The sequence below is a fragment of the Camelus dromedarius genome, chromosome 9 (assembly GCF_036321535.1).
Source record: "Camelus dromedarius isolate mCamDro1 chromosome 9, mCamDro1.pat, whole genome shotgun sequence".
Lineage (NCBI taxonomy): Eukaryota > Metazoa > Chordata > Mammalia > Artiodactyla > Camelidae > Camelus > Camelus dromedarius.
The window spans coordinates 60,119,848-60,136,976 of NC_087444.1; the positions used below are offsets into that span (position 1 = coordinate 60,119,848).

The 17,129-nt window shown below is 45.4% G+C and overlaps 1 pseudogene; it reads right to left on the bottom strand.

The window, feature by feature from the left end:
• Positions 1-16,249: 16,249 nt before the first annotated feature.
• LOC105089536 (PRELI domain-containing protein 1, mitochondrial-like) lies at positions 16,250-16,859 on the bottom strand (annotated as a pseudogene).
• Between the last annotated feature and the right edge of the window lie 270 nt (positions 16,860-17,129).

Below are 17,129 nucleotides of genomic sequence, written 5' to 3' on the forward strand. Positions count from 1 at the left end.
AATGTTTGCTGAGAACTTACAAAGGGCCAGGGCCTTTCCTACACATGTCACAGCGTTATCCCACTGAGGTAAGTCCTGATGCTGTGCCCATTTCACAGATGACACATCAATCTAGAAGGACCCAGGCAGTAATGCACAAAGGGCAGGCCCAGATCAGCAGCATCGGCCTCCCCTGGGAACGTGTTAGAAATGCACATTCTCAGGATCCCCCCCAGGCCCGTCTACCAGAACCACTGGGCAGGGCCCAGCAATCTGTGTTCTAACCAGCCCTCCAGGTGATTATGACATATGTTAAAGTTTGAGGTCCAGCTGGCTAAAGAAAACAAAGGACTCCAAACCTCAGTTGTGGCCAAGGGCCAAACCCAGCCCACCACCTGTTTTTGTAAATAAAGTCATGGGAACACAGCCATGCCCATTCATTTAGGGGCTGTCTGTGGCTGTCTTCTTGATACAGAGTTGAGTACTTGTGACAGAGGCCACGTGGCCAACAAACCATAAAATAGTTCCTCTCTGGCCCTCTGCAGAATGCTGCCCACCCTGAGAGCAATGAAGCTTGGTGTCTCGATCCCCTTGCAGGTCCGCAGACGCAGCCAGGACTCTGCAACGGTCACTCTCTGGCTTGGCTGTCGGCTCATGTCCGATCTGGGGCTTTGCCAGCTGTGCTGGCAGAGAGGAAAGAAACACAACCAGTGTGTGCCGGCACTTAAAGCTTCTGCTCTGAAATAACATGAGTCACCCATTCACATTTCACGGACCAAAACCTAACATCCTTGGACTGGAGAAGAATAATCCATGCCCATCCCTGGGAAGGGGCAAAACAAATATTTGCCAATACTGACTTAGCCCTCCCCTCTGGTCATAAGCACACAGTTTGCCTTCCCTCCACAAGGGTAGCACACAGCCCTGACCCAGGGGAGCTGCCCTGTCCCCTTCATGGCCTCAGGCGGGGAGGCCAGCATCTCAGGACTGTCTCTGGGAGGCAAAGCCACCTCTCATACCCCGCACACCCAACACGTGGTGGTGGAACAGGTCTGGGAACCTCGGTAAACACCCCTAGCTGAAGAGGGGGAGCAGGGGCGTTGGCAGCCCCACCGTGCAGGCATCAACACCGCTCATCGGGTGGCTCCAGGACTGAGGATTCATTTTCTGCCTGTAGGTTCATGCCATGGGGGGTCTTTCTGTCCCACTTTTCTTCCTGGCCACCTCTAAAAAGGACAACAGAGAATTTTCTCTATGTGGGGGAATGGTTCTGTTTTACCAGCCAGCCTCCTGACCAGATGAGGTTTGAGGGTTGACTTAAGTCTCAAACAACCTCAACCTCTGTTTGCCCAGGGTGGTGACTCTTGGTGGCAGAAATGTATTTGCTTCTTATCTATTTGACTCCAGGCAAATCCACGTAGTCTTAGCTACATCCATGGTCCATTTCTCCTGATGGCTGTGGCTATCCTGATCCCATAAGGCTTCTATGGGAGAGTGGAACCCCCAGTCTTTCATTCCTGAGCTATAATGGGGAGAAGAAGGCTCAGAGGGGCAAAGGAAGTTTTGTCTGACCTCACGCCCTGGTCTGAACCCAGCTCTCTGGGTGGCGGAGCTGTCTTCACCACCTCTACACATCACTCAGAATCTCCAGGCTTATATTTGGTTCTATGTTAAAACAATTCCAAAGCCTTAATAAGCCATTTGCACAGGCTCAATGGAGCTAAGTTAGATATTCGCTTTAACCCAAAGATTTTTTTTTTTTCACAGCCATCCCCCTTTGCTTTCCTCTGAAGACTCAGATATCCTTCTCAAACTTTAATGATCCTAGCATCACCTGGGTGTAGGGGGGTGTGCTTGTTAAAAACACAAGTTTGCAAACCCCACTCCCTCGGGATCTGATTCTGTAGGGGTGGGGTAGAGCTGGGAAGATGCATTTAAACAAGGAAGCCCCCCCTCCACCAAGTGATTCTGATGCTGTGGGTGGGTTTGCTGCTCCTTGAGAAACATTGCCCTGTTAAGTTCTCTAATTTCCACCTGGTAGGGGATGAATAACATCTCATGAGAAAGTAGCGACTTCTTCTAAAAGTGTTTGAGAGCATGTGAGAAGCACCTCATTAATTTTCACCCCAGTCCTTGGAGGCGGCGTTGTGATAGTTATAATCGTCCCTCCACTACCTGGAGGGTTTAAAATGTTCTAAGAGAATAAACATAGACAGGGACGCCAAGTGACTGCCACATTCACCCAGCAGGCTGGTGAGGGCTGAGGTTACAAGGAGCAGACCGGGGCATGCAGGGCTCCTTGGGGCCAGGCTTTGGAAGCCTCCGCACACCCCTCCAGAAAGAGGAGGGAAGCAGAGAGGGACAGGACAAAGAGGAGGGAAGGGGAGAAGGCGGAGCACACAAATGCTGAACCAAGTTTTACGAAATGTTGAATTCAGTCCAGCAGGTCACACTCCTTGTCACCATTAAGCCCTTGGGGAAGGTACTGGCATTCCACTTCCTTCTCACTAAATGGTCAAAGATCTGACCTGCTGAGTTTGAGGAAGTGGGAGCCATGAGAAGGCAGATGCCTCTGAAGGAAAGTCATCTTCAGGAGAGCTCTCGCAGCCTCATCGCACCTCCACTGGAGGAGGCCACGGTTGGAACGTCCTATCACAACTTTGGACTCTGCTAAAATCTGCTCTGTCAACATCAGCCAACATTAGGCCAAGGCAACAAAGAAGAATGTGTGGAAGCAAACCAGGACCTGCCGTGAAAAAAATCTTTCTTATTTTTTTCTGGTGGCAAATGTATTTGAACAAAGAACTTCCAAGAGAAAACAAACAGCTTTAGAATGAGTTTTTCACTCACAAAACTATCACAGGCTTTTTCATGGTGTTTGGAAATTAAGTTAACTTTAATGTAACATTAAAACAGAGACTTAATTGCGTCTGAAGAATAAATCTGGCCTTTGAATGAAATATATAAAATTTCACATTAATATGCAAAAAAGTTAAATAATTGCATTCAAGCAATAGTTCAAAGACATTTTATTATTATAATCATACATTCACAAAAAAAATCATGAAGGAAAGATGTGGGAACCACTACAGCACTCTCAATATGAGGAAACTAAAAAAGTAATATTCTTTAATTCAAAGCCAACCAATATTACATGTAGATAGTTATCAGTTACTGTGCAGTCAGACCTGTGACAGTTACACCCCAGACAGTCTCTGGGAGTCAGAGAACCAAAGCCACACACTGCAAACCAGCCAAATGCACAGCTACCTCTCTCCAATAACTCAGTGTAGCCTGCCGGTAATTCAACTGCCTGATGGAACAAAACTCAACACTCTTCAGAGGAAGATAACAGAATTCAGAGAATTTACAATGTATCATTTACGATAACTGCCCACAAGGACCTCAGCTGGTGAAACTGGACTCCATGCTCTGATCCTTTCCAGGTCTCTGTGGAAGGAAGTTCACGGAGCCCCTGAGAAGTGTGGCTTTCTTAGTTAAAAAATAAATCCTCCTGGAAAGACTTTACACTGCAAAAGAAGAAGTCCAGGATCACACAGTCAAATTAGAATAACCAATTCTGGGGGTTCTGAGAATGTTTCAGGAGGAAGTACTAACAAAGGAAGATCTAGAATGCCTAAGCCAGAAGGAAGGAAAACCAGATCAGATGCTTGGAGTTGAGAGACAATGTGGGTGCAGCTGGAGCAACATACCAAGGAGAGGAGAGGAGGGATTGCTGAGAATCAAGGGGACACATGGGCAGGTTATGAAGGGCTTTGTTCACTGTGTTAAACCGGTTGGACTTCCCCTGAGAGTGATGGAGTGCCAACAGAAAGTTTCAAGGGGAGCAATATAATCAAAATTTTAGTGTCAAAATCTCCTCCTGACTAACACAATGAGTCAATCCGGAGAAAATTGTGTTTGAGGTGTCCAGAGAATGTCCAGATTCCATAAGAAACTGAGTTTATTTGTCCAGAGCTCAGCAGAAAGGTTTAAGTTGATACAGATAAGTTGGTTCTTCAGCCTACTGAGATTCACTGAAACCTTGGAAGTAAATGAGATACTCAGGGAGCAATCAAGGAAATAAAAAGACCCAAGACAGAAGCCTGTGGATCACCAGCATTCAGGCCTAATTGGTTAACGCATTAGCTGGAGCACTGGCAATAATGTATTTTATGTTACAGATGGGGCCTCCCCGCAATCAGTCTAAATTAATGAATCTTCCAACATCAATTCACTTAATTAATTTCTGCCTCTCTGTCTTAGATGATCTTCTAGACAACAGTTCTCCATCGGGACATTTGGCAATGTCGGGAGACATTTTAGTTCCCACAGCTAGGGGGATGCTACTACTGGCATCTAGTAGGTAGAAGACAGAGATGCTCTGCACCGTCCTGCAATGCACAAGACAGACTCCCGCAGAAAGAATTATCCAGCGCCAAGACTGAGAAACCTTGTCCTAGGAGGCTATGCAGATCCAGTTCCACTCTTGACCTGTGGACTTGGAATCTGCATTTCAACAGCATCTCCAGATAAAGTGTTAGAAGCATTGATTTTATCCTGGGTTGAGGGAAAAGGGGTGAAGTACTCAGATACAAGTGGACACCAGCAGATTGCCTCCCCCGCCCAGCCCCTTAGGTTCATATCTAAATGCTGTGGCTCCCCCAGAAGAGCTACTTCACTGAAACTCTGCTGGTTGAGAAAAGGCGAGACATGGCTTTGGTGCACTGAGAGCACATTACACCCACTTTGCCAAACACAGCTGTGGCACCTCTCAGCTGGTATTCAAGGTTCTGCTCAAGCTCCTCCAAACATCTGCTCTCTGCCTCTCAGAAAACGACCTCGCAGAGCTGACCTAAGTGGTCCGTTGGAAATACCTTCAACTCTCTTCTGCCAAACTCAGAAACGCACCTGGTTTCCTCCCACACACCTCTCCCATCAGGGAGAGGGACCCCTCTTCCTCTGTGAGGCTGACACCTGCCGCACTGCTCTGCTCCCCCTTAGAGGCCACACTAATCGGTTATCCTCTGCTGACTGTCCTCTCACCATTTAAATGTGCTGAATTCTTTTCCAGATTTACTTTAAAAAAGAAGAGTTCTCCTTCCAGCCACCATATCCTTCAATTAATACCCTGTAAACTTTCCTTTCCAGTTACGTTGACTTCAAAATAATCTGCTTACTGCAGTATTTCAAATATACAGAAATATCTGCGTACCCAGATTGGACAAATCTTGAACTTGACCATATTTGTTTCAGATATATTTGTGCTTCCAAAACAAACAAAAGAAAATTATAGTGACAATTGAAATTTCCTATGTCTGGTCCTAATTGGTAGCTACGACCCTTAAATTGATGCATAAGCTATACGTGAATGCTTCATTCCTGTACTATGTGGGTATGCCGCCACCTGCAATGTGCGCTGTTGCTTTGCAAGCTTTTAACCTTTAATTACAAGGTGTAATATATGGGTTACTCTGTAACTTGCTTTCACAAACATTGTTTCTGAGATGTTACCATGTTGACTTCTCATTCTCCTTATCCTATGCTATTGCTGGCATGTATGTTACCTCTTTTTAAACCTTATGACATATTCTAAATTTTTGTTTTATGCCACCAGAATTTGTTAATTCACCTACGTATTTATCCCATTCTCTGATTTTTCCCCTTCATACTGGCCTTCCATTTGTGATCTCAGCCCATCCGTCTAAATTGCACCTTTTAGAATCTTCATGAATGACAGTGTGTTGTGGGGAACATGCTTAGATTTTGTCTGAAAATGTCTATATTTTACTCATTCTGGAGAGACTTTTTGCTGTGTATGTAATTCCAGGTCAACAGGTTTTTGTTCCAGCACAGGAAATACTCCTCCAGGGTCTTCTGGTGTCCACTATTTCAGTTGAGAAGTCTGTCATCAGTTTAATTGCCACTATTGGGGAGGTTATCCCTTCCCTAACCTGGCTCTGTTTAAAATCTTTTCTTCGCCTTTAGTGTTTCTCTGTGATGTGCAGGATGTGGGCTCTTAATTAATCCTGCTTTTGTGAGAATTCACAAAGCTGTAAAATGGCTGCTTTTATCTCTTCTGGAAAATTCTCAACCATTGCTTATTCAAATACTGCTTCTGCTCCACACTCCCTCTCTCTTCTCCTCTGCAGCTTCTCGCTTGTAATTTCGTACCTTCTCTTAACTCTCTCACAGTTTCCATTTCTTCATTCTGTGTTAGACTCTGGATAAATTTTTCCAATCTATCTGAAGTTCACTAATTCTCTCTTTTAGCTGTGCCTAATCTACTGTTAAACCCATTCATTGCACATTTTTATGCTGATCATTTTATTTTGATATCCCGAATCCTTTTGTTAATATAATCCATCCTATTTTATAGTCTCTTACTCTTTATTTTCATTGTAATCTTTTTTATCTCTTGAAGCATATTAAACACACTTATTTTATGTTGGGCGTTTAATAACTCCACTATCTGAAATCTTTTTGGGTCAGATACTGATATTTCTGCTGGTTCTTGCTCATTATGCCTCATTTCCTTATATGTGAGTGTAGGTGTATGTTAATTTTTTTATTCTGAGCTTTATTTCTAGAACTTTATCTGTAGAAAGTATATGAGACCTGATTTGAAAGCAAGATCCCCAAGGATGATTTGAATTTGCTTCTGCCACATGTAGGGAGGAATCTATCAGCCAGAATCAACTTAAACTAAATTCTTGGCTAAATGTTTTTTTGGCCTTTTTGGATGGTTTGATTTTGGACCACCAATCTGTTTAAGGGCTGGTCTATGGTTATAAGTATTAAGAGATTTTTTTTTTCTTTATTCACCTCACCTACGCAGCTCTAAAGTTTGAGATGGGCAATTTCCCTTGCAGTTTCCTGGTGAGGTGGTTTATTCTAGGTCACACTTAACACAGACAGACTGGCCATTTGGGACATTGGCTTTAAGTGGGGGTAGGGGAAGGGCAAGGAAAGGATTCCTACTGGCCTCCGCACTTTGGACAGGCCCTGGATTAGCCAGCCATGTGCTCTGGAGAGCCACAAAATCCAAGGTTCAAGGTCACTCAATTTGGCAAATGCCCTTAAGGCAAAAGCTGGTGTAAACGCTCTGCTTACTTCTGGGTTCCTGATTTTATTCAGATGTTGACCTCTGACTATTCCCAACCAATGTGCCAATTCAGTGATAAATTTTCCAAATAAGTTATATGCCCAGTGTTTCAGTAGGAGGATTTGACAGGGTCCCCAGTCTATCGTTCTGCTGGAATTGCAACTCTCACCTGTTCTTTATATAAAAATGGTTATTTCTAAGGTTCACATTCCATCAAGTCCCTCTTCTATTTAAAACCTGTTGTGGGCTCCACACTGCCCTGAGGGTAAACCCACGGCCTTTGCATGGTTTATAAGCCCCTTCAGCTTACTTCTGCAACATCTCCAGGATCTTTGTTTGATCAGCTATCTCCCATGCACCTTCTTATTACTGAAACTGAATTATGCTCCTTATAGTCATCAGAAAACCACATGTCCTTCATCCCTCTAGGTTTTTAAATGCTACTGTCACTCCCTCTTCTTTTCCTCTTTCCCTCTTTCCTTTTTTCTTCTAGGTCCCAACTTTTCATACCTAGCTCCTCCTTATCTTCAGGTTTTAGTCTAAATGTTACTTTTCCATCCAAGACAATGCCTTGCGTGCCCAGTGCTGGAACTCTGCAGTGCAGTGCCTGGCAGCCAGTAAGTGTGCAATACTGAGACTTTCAAAGGGGCTGTTGTGAGATGAGTGCTCTGGAGCACTGGCTGTCACCATCATGGCATCTGTCAGGAGACAGTGATAGGGCAGAAATGGCTGTGAACCCTGTCTGCTGTAGATGTGGTCATCAGAAGCAAAGCCTGGGTTCCAGGTGGACAACTTTGTGTAGGGGCCTCAGTGACCAAGCTTTGCAAGCATGGTAGGTACTGTGGATCTAGCTGAGAGAGCCTGGGGTAGAAGTGGAAGCAAATGACAGATAGCTCTGAACAGCTGAACACTTTCATTTGTGAGCAAGGAGTAGGGGAGCAAAACTCGGTACCCCAAAATATCTCTTAGCACGCAGATTATTTCCAGCTGAAAACAGTCAAGGCCCAAAATACCCAGGAAGAAACTTTGACCTTCCCCTAACTGTCTGAAGAATTTAGACAGAGAATCTGTTACAGTCGTCTCTGGTATAGCTCCTATAAAGGCCTGCAAAGAATATGGGCTAGGCGTGGCGGGGCAACTCTTAGAGATGTGTGCATTGTCTCTGCCTGGCCCCACAAACATTTGCTTTTCCATCTCCAAGTTCATCCTCCTCCTCCCCCTTGAAGTCTCAAAACCCTGCCCCCACATCCTCTCTTGTCTTTAGCTGAAGATGGTCTGTAATGTAAAGGTTTTGGCCATTTTGGCAAGTGGGTTTTCCTGGGTCTCGCCCATGTATCCATATTATTAAACTTTGTTCGATTTTCTCCTGTTAATCTAGCTCATGTCAATTTAATTCTCAGGCCAGCCAGAAGAACCTAGAAGGGTAGGGGAAATTTTATTCCTCCCCAACAAAGATGCGCCATCCCCCTGAACCTCCTAGAAGTCCTGAGTAACCTTTCGCAGAGGACTGGAGCTCTGAGTTAGCAGGTGTGCGACAGGGTATGTTGCTCCGTCGTACCCACAGGTAGGTGAGGCCTGGGGAAACCCAGTTTGCAGCTACGACATCATCCCGGCCCTTCAGTGAGCTTGCTGACTAGTGGTAGAAAAAGCAAGCTAACAAAGCATTAACTCCGTAGGATGAGAAGTGCTACAAAACCAGACTACTTGAGCCCTAGTGTTACCAAACCAAACTTGGGTCAGCGCGCCCGAGGGCTGCAATTTGCTGACACTGATTGTGATGAAGGAAAGTGCGGTGTCTGTTGTAAGGCTCCACAGGGAGTCAGACAGCTCGTGCTCAGAAAACCCCCCAAACTCTCTGATGGGTTTCAGGGGAGCATTTTTAAAGGCCAGGTGAGGGAGGGGAGTCACAGGGTGTGTGATCAGCTCGTGCGTAATTCTCCTGTTGGTTGTTGGTGAGGTAACGGGGCAGTGTCACAGGGGCTAACATTATCAATCCTCAGGCTCCAGCAGTCTGGGAACTACTGTGCTCATGGTCATCAAGTAGTAAACTTACTGTATTTCACAGAGATTTCCTGTAAAACCACTCAGGAATGTGCATCGGACACTGCTTCAGGGAGGAACTAACAATTCTGTGACTGCCGTATGGCTGATTTACTGTTTAAATTCTTACCAGTTCTCCTGACCCAGTGGCTACTTTTGTCACAACATGTTCACATCCTTTCAATTATTAAGTCTTGAGCCAGGTTTTTGTGACACAGGGGAGACCTGGGAGATGATGGCTTTTCTACAAAAAGAGGCAGGCAGAGGACACGAGGGGAGGGGTCATCACGGGAAGGCCCCATAGTGCCCTGTTTGGTTACATGAGTAACACATTAAAAGAGAAAGAGGGGACTCCTCTTACAAAGGACAAGGACCTAACATGATTGATATTTCTCCCACTGTCCCTGCCCACAAAAAGCCCAAAGTGTGACAGAAAGTCAGTATAGGATGGCGGAGCTGCTGGCTTCTCATAATTTTACCCTCATTATGTATGCTTGTTTTATCACTCATATTATTTCTTATTCTCTAATCTTCAGCTGAGTCCTGTTTCTTTTCAGCTGGAGAAGTACAAGTGATGAGGAGGGGAGTGGTGGGAGTGGAGCCCGGGAATCAAGAGGCCAAACCAAAGGGCCGTGTGTATCAAATAGGGAGACTAGACTCTTCCTGAGTGCCAAGCAGAACCCACTATGATTAAATTTCCTGGAGTTTTTGTCAAGTTCTAGAATCAGCAGTCTCTGATAGAGGACCCAGGCTCCATATCTGAGGTCCAGAAAAGTGAGATAATCAGGCCAGAGACCAGGAGATAACTCTGTCCCCCTTAAAGGGGACAGAGCATCCACAGGATTCTAGTGTTCTAAGAAAGACACCCCCAAAATTCTAGATTTTTAAACATTGACTCAAAACTCCTTTTAACTCTTTGAGGACAGGTGGAACACTATGAGTTTGTCAAATTGTGACCTCTGGTCTGTAAACAAAGACTTGAATGCCCTGAGCCAACTCAGCTAGGACCCCCCTCCCCCAACTCTAGTGCCCTTTGGAGAGGAATTCTTTTATTGCTAAATGCCTCCTTTCCTCTCACCAGCCTCCTGGTCAGTTTGTGAGATAAGTGTGAACGGCCTCTACTCACAGTGAGCCCCTTGTCACAGAGTCTCTTACAAGAGGCACAGAGAAGAGAGGCAGAATACTGCAAAATGAATTTAAAAATTGGCTCCTTCCAAGAATAGAACCACCCTATCCCAATAAGCCTGTCCAAAATCTAGAGAAAGGACAATGTAGAGACGAGACAAACCCATATGTGTCATCACGATGCCGCATTCATCCCAGGCAGTACACGCCCTTGACCCGGAGGTGTGAGCATGGCCTCTGTTTACAAATGAGGCAGCTGGGGGTAGCGGAAAGTGTTCATCTCTTTTACTACTTCCTTCAGTGTGTATAATATTAGCTAAATGTCTCAAGGGCTGGTAAATCATCTTTAATTCCTTTGAAACTCATCATAGTAATGTTAACCATGATGGATTCGTGTGGTATTTAAAGAACTAGATTGTCAATTAGCTTTTATGAGATACATCACAGTCATCAGCCTCGTATCAGACCTTCAATTCACAAAAGCCGGTTATTAAAATGTACAATAATTTGCTTTTATTGTAATCTATCGAAAAGCCAACTCTAGTCTCCAAAATAATTTAAAGTTTTAAGCTGCAATCTCAGAGACCTTTTCTTCAAAATGACTGCATAATGTCGTGTCACCATCCTTGGTTAATTATTTTGCAGAGTGTGAATTTCAGTTAATCGTTTCTTGCAAGGACCAAATAACATAGGTGCTTCCTAACAGCCTCTCCGGGAATAACTACAGTCCGTTCAGAAGCTAATTAATCAAGCCATGCTCGTAAAAACTTAAGTAACTACCCGCTAGGGTGAGTGTCTCCAGAGGCCTTCTTGCTCCTAGAAGTCACCTGCCCACAGTGTTGACCTTGGCAGAGAGAAAGGGCAGTGAGTCAACACTGACTCGGCACAGCACCCACCGGAGAACTTTCACGCCATCCCGCGTGGTCATCTGCTCAGGATAACCCGAAGCTTTAAAAACCTCATCCTCTCTGCAGGCACCCTTTGGAAATGACCCAGTACTCCCTACAATTGGAGGAGGCAAAGATAGATGGACTCTGGTGGAAACATGGGAAGATAAGGAAAAGTTTGGTTCTCTGTTTTGAATTTAGGGGGAAGAAAAAGATAGCTCTAAGTTTATTTAATCACCACTTGCCAAGGACTTGGAGAAAATCAAATCAGGGAAACACTGCCCATGCCCTTCAGGAATGTAAGGGGCAGTGGCGCAGACAGACAGACCCAAGGGAAGGTCGTGAGGAGGCAGAGTTTGCAGGTAGCCCCACAAGGGTTCACACTTCTGCCACCAAATTTACCTGGTTGAACTGCAATTCAGACTTGTCAGTGTGTGTGTCTTTCTCCCCTGCAGCCTGTAAATTCCCTTAAGGCAGGGACCATTCATCTCTGTATCTCCAGCCCCTTAGGCTGTGCTGGACTTTTGTTTAATGAACCAATGAACATAATAACCATAACAACAATAAGTAACATTTAATGAGCACATACTATAAGCAGGTCCGAGGTTGGACGCTTCACAAATGTCTCATATAATTCCTCCCACAATCCTACAAGGGAAGCTCAAGGAAAGTATTATACTTCACATTGTCTGATAAGAAAATTGACGTTTGAAGAGACCAGAGCAATTTGCATACATCCCAAATGAGTTCAGTGACAGAGCTAGCATTAGACCATCAGTCTAACTCCTAAGTTCATATTCTTGACAATTTATGCATTACAATTTCAATAAAAATTCCAGAAAAGCTTACAGAGACACACACACACACACCCAAAAGGGATGATCCTTTCCAAACTGAAGCAGGATGGATATTGCAAAGTGTGCCATAAGGTTCTGGAAGCTTTCCTGGGGGTGGTGGCCCCTGAGCTGGTCTTTGAAGTATTAGAGGGCGTCCATCAGCATTCCCACCTGGAGCAGGACCATGCAGAAGGCAGGGAAGGGGAGGCTGAGCAGTGAGGAGTGGACAGCCTGGCTACACCTCCAGGTCTACTCCCAGCATCACTGCAGTTGGCCTGATACAGCTCAAAGAATCAGCCCCACTACGCCATCGTGACTCCCTCACTGCCCACTGAGGTTAACTCAAAGGTAGCACAAGCTGAATCAGTGTGCAGAATTCACCTCTTCACCAGTGCTCCTCTGTGGGCATGTAGATACACACACACACACACACACACACACACACACCCCATGCCAGCTGCAGGGAAGGGAAACAAACTCAGTGGGTAACAGCCTCTGGCCAAGGAAGATAACATTTCAGGCCTGATTTACACCACCTGTGTGTCAACAGTTCTTGCTGATGGGCACCTAACAATGAATGTCCTTGGCTTGGTTTTATCAAGCCTCCTCCAGCCATAGCTCAGAATCATGGGGCCATGTTGCGGGGAGGAGGAATGAGTGGGGAAGGGTTTTGTCAGGAAATGTGTGTAAATGAGACAGATTTAGCAGCCAGGGCATCTGCACATTATTTCTCAGTTTGTTTACATAGCCATTAAGCATTCTCTTGGATGCCCTAGAAAAAAACACAGTCTGCTAGAAGACTGAATTCAAAGTACATTGTGTGAGCGAAACACAAATAAGTAACTTGGTTATGGGGGTAGCCCCTTTGGACCCATAATTTGCCAAAATGAACTCCGCATTTTGGACACTCCCCTCCCCCTTCCTAAGATTAGTTTGAGCTGGCTCTGGAATATTTATTGAGGAGACCTTTTATTATAAAGCAGCCAAGTACTTGTTACCTGAAATATATGCAAGTTTTTAAAGTCTACATTCAAGGTTTAAAACCTTTTTGCTTATGAAAAATGTCCTACCTGGCCTCTCCCTGTCTCATTTGGGAGATTAAATGGTAGCTATATAGTTGAACTGCAATTCGCTTGGCTCTGAAGAAGCCATTATCATTGAAATTCAAGACCGTTGATCTAAGGTGTCTTGGAGAACTATAGGATGCGATATACTACATATTACAGTGTGGAGTACAATGCAGAATGAGTCTTTGTAAAGTTACAGGACGAAGCTTTGTATGGAACAAAATATGGTTGTCATAACAACTGATCTGCTTGGGTTGTATGTCACCCAGGAAGTCTGAGGTGTGGGTTAGCCCAATCAAGGGAACAGCTGGCGATAACCCAGAGTACCACAGGTAAGGTATTTGCCTCGGCTCTGAAGATGGATTTTTCCCCTTGAGTGAGCAATGCAGGAATGTAACTAAAGCAGAGGTAGCTTCAGTCTGGGAGGGACAGGGAGAGTAAAAGCTGAAGAAATATTCCATTACAGAAGGGATGCGGAAGGTAAGTGCCCAAGAGAGATAGGATTCTATTAAAGCAGAGAGCAGAATGTGTCAGGTCATTTCACACCAAATAGTGACAGGAAATTAAGCAGCAGAAAAAAGAAAGTTAAAAAAGAGAACAGAGGCTTTATCAGAGATATTGGCCACATGAAGTTACACTGATTTTAATAGGCATTTGAAGGTTCTTACTAAGGTTCTGCTCTCTTTTGCAGTCCTATGATGCTGTTCAGATCTCTTCATTAACCAATGTACTGCTCTCAGTCCAAGTGTGTGCCTAAAAATATGCTACTCACCAAAGGCTGTTATTCACCTGCAATATAGTCACCAAAAAGCACCTGTTGGAAATACAGAGTCCTGTATTCTTCCACAGATGTAGTTACTCAAAATCTCTAGGGATGGGTCCTGCAAATATAAACTTTTAGAAGAGCATCCCAAGTGATTCTTAGCTATACTGAAGTTTGGGAACTACCATATTGGGCAGCAAAGCAAATATGGGTTGTGGTCTCTGCCATCAGGAAGCATGCAATCTGGAAAGATGCCAAGATGACGGAGTAGCAGGAGCTGGAGCTCACCTCCTCTCACAAACACACCAAAATCACAAGAAAACTATAGAATAACCATCAATTTAAAAGGCTGGAGCCTACCAGAAAAGATCTTCCATAACTGAAGACATAAAGAAGAAACCACAATGAAACAGGTAGGAGGGGTGGATTTGCAATGTAATCACACCCCTCACCCCCTGAGTGAGTGACCTAGCAACTGGAGGATAATTACACTGCAGAGGTTCTCCCACAGGAGTGAGAGTTTTGGGCCCCACATCAGGCTCCACAACCTGGGGTTCTGACACCAAGAAAAGGAACTCCAGAGTATTTGGCTTTGAAGGTCAGTAGGGCTTAACTGCAGGAGCTTCACAGGACTGGGGGAAATTGAGACTTCACTCTTAGGGGATGCATGCAAAATTTTGTGCTTGCTTGGACTAAGGGAAAAAGCGGTAATTTCACAGAAGTCTGGGCCTGACCTACCTTCTGTTCTTGGGGGGTCTTCTGGGGAGGCAGGGGTCAGCTATGACTCACCCTAGAGACATTGGCATGGTGGTGGACAGATCGGGGAGTATTCATCTGAATGAACTCTCCTTCCTAGAGGCAGACATCTTGCTTGTTATTAGCAACAAGACCTGGCCCCACCCAACAGCCTGTAGGATCTGGTGCCAGGATGCCCCCAGGCTAAACAACTAGCTGGGTGGGGACAGACTGCCTAAACACTTCCTGAGCCCACAGTGGCCTCTAGACATGCCCCTAGACACAGACCTGCCCAACAGAGGGCCAAGACCCAGCTTTACCCACCAGTGGGCAGACACCAGAAGCAGGAAAGCTATGATCCTACAGCCTGTGGAAGGAGTCCCCAAATGCAGCCCAGCCAGCTGGCCCTGGCCCTTGGGTGATGAGAGGGGTGTGCACTGCTTGAAAAAACACATAGGACATTCCTAGGGAGAGCCACTTCTCCAAGGTTGAGACACATGACTGACCTTCCACGTACATAAAAATACAAATAGAAATTTAGACAAAACGAGGTGGCAGAGCAATATGTTTCAGACAAAAGAATAAGACAAATTCCCAGAAGAACTAAGTAGGATGTGGAGATAGGCAATTTACCCGAGAAACAGTTCAGAGTAATGATCATAAAGATGATCTGAGGTCTTGGGAGGAGAATGGATGCACAGAGTGAAAATTGAGCAGTTTTAAACAAAGAGTTAGAAAATATAAAGAACAACCAGAGTTGAAGAATACGATAACTGAAAGGAGTAAGACACTAGAAGGAAATACTAGTAGACTAAATGGGGCAGAAGAACAGATCAGTGAGCTAGAAGACACAGTAATGGAAATCACTACTACAGAACAGAAAATAGGAAAAAGAATGCAAAGAAACGAAGCCAGTCTAAGAGACCTCGGGGACAACATAAGGGCACTAATATTTGCATTATAGGGGTCCCAGAAGGGGAAGAGACAGAGAAAGGGGCAGAGAAAATATTTGAAGAGATAATAGCTGAAAACCTCTCTAACTTGGGAAAGGAAATAGTCACCCAAGTCCAGGAAGGGCAGAGAATCCCATACAGGATTAATCCTAAGAGGATCACACCTAGACATGTCATAATTAAAATGACAAAAATTAAAGATAAAGAGAAAGTATAGAGGCGTGGATATAGCTCAGTGGTACAGTGCATGCTTAGCATGCATGAGGTCTTGGGTTCAATCCCCAGTACCTCCATTTAATTAATTAATTAAAAATAAAAATACATGATTGCTTTAGGTTGCTGATCTCTTAATTTCAAATACCCTACATTTGTACTCTCCTCCCCTCACAATTACTTGCCTTTTTGTTGAATTCAACAAGTATTTATTGAATGCTTGTTATGTACTAGATTTTCTTCCAGGTACTTGGGACACAACAGAGGATAAAACAAAAGTCTCTGCCCTCTTGGAGCTTATGGTCTAGCATTTATGACCATGTCACCTGGATGCTGTGACCCTGGGCAAGTCCATAAGCAGGCCCGGCTCGGACATGGGCCAGTGGCCTGGTGCACTGGAGATCCCCAACAGGACACCCACCCCCAGCCCACTACCCAGACAGCAGATGGGGCTGGGAGCTGACTTCTAATAATAAAGTACAAGGCGGGAGGGCACAGGGGCAGGGCAGGTGGCCTGCTGTGCTGGCGCTCCCGGGCCTGGGCTGGCTACAGAAACTGCTGCTGCTTCTTGGTGGCCTTGCTGGTAAGGTCCTTGGCCTTTTCTGTAGCTGCCAGGGCTGTCTCCTTAGCCCTCTCCTTGGCTTCCTTGGCTGATTCAACATGGGTTTTGCAACTTGGCCAAGACGTATTCAAAATTCTTCATAGTCTTGGTCATTTTGCTTTTGAACCAGGTGACACCAAATTACTGGACAGCTCTGGAGACGCCAAATAAGTTAGAGGAGACCCAGGCTTCTCGGGCGGATTTCCGTCCAGCCGCTGTTGTCAGAATTCACGCGGTAAACACATCGTTTCTCCACCATCATCAGCCCGGCATGGCTGACGTTCCAGGTGAAGGCGGTCGTGGTCTGGTTCTGTGGGTCCACAACAGAATCCTCCAGGATGTGCAGTGAGTGAGCAACACTGGCAGGAAGCAGTCGCTCAGCCCAGCGGGGCATCCTGTTCGTCTTGATCAGGAGTCACCGGGATAGAAGCTTCTGGTCAGGGGTCACCTCCCGGTGCACTATGTCTTCCGGCAAGACATGTTTACTATAAGGATTCGGGTACCGCTGTCCCAGGAACTCTGGAGCACGCTCTGGCCCAGGAAATACGTCACCATTATCACAGCCCCGGGTGCGGCTCAGCACCCCCGCAGCATAGGGGTGCGGAGCCCGGGGTGCACACGGAGGCCAGGCTGCAGCTCGAGGCTTGCCCGCCCAGCTAGCAGCTCAGTCCCCACCACCCTGCACCCAACCAGCCGCCGCCGCCATGAGCAATTTCACAGTTACTGTTTTTGATATCATATTTTCCATTTAATTGTGTATCCCTTAACTGCTTATTGTGGAAACAGATGATTTTACTACTTTTGTCTTTTAAACTTTCTCCCACT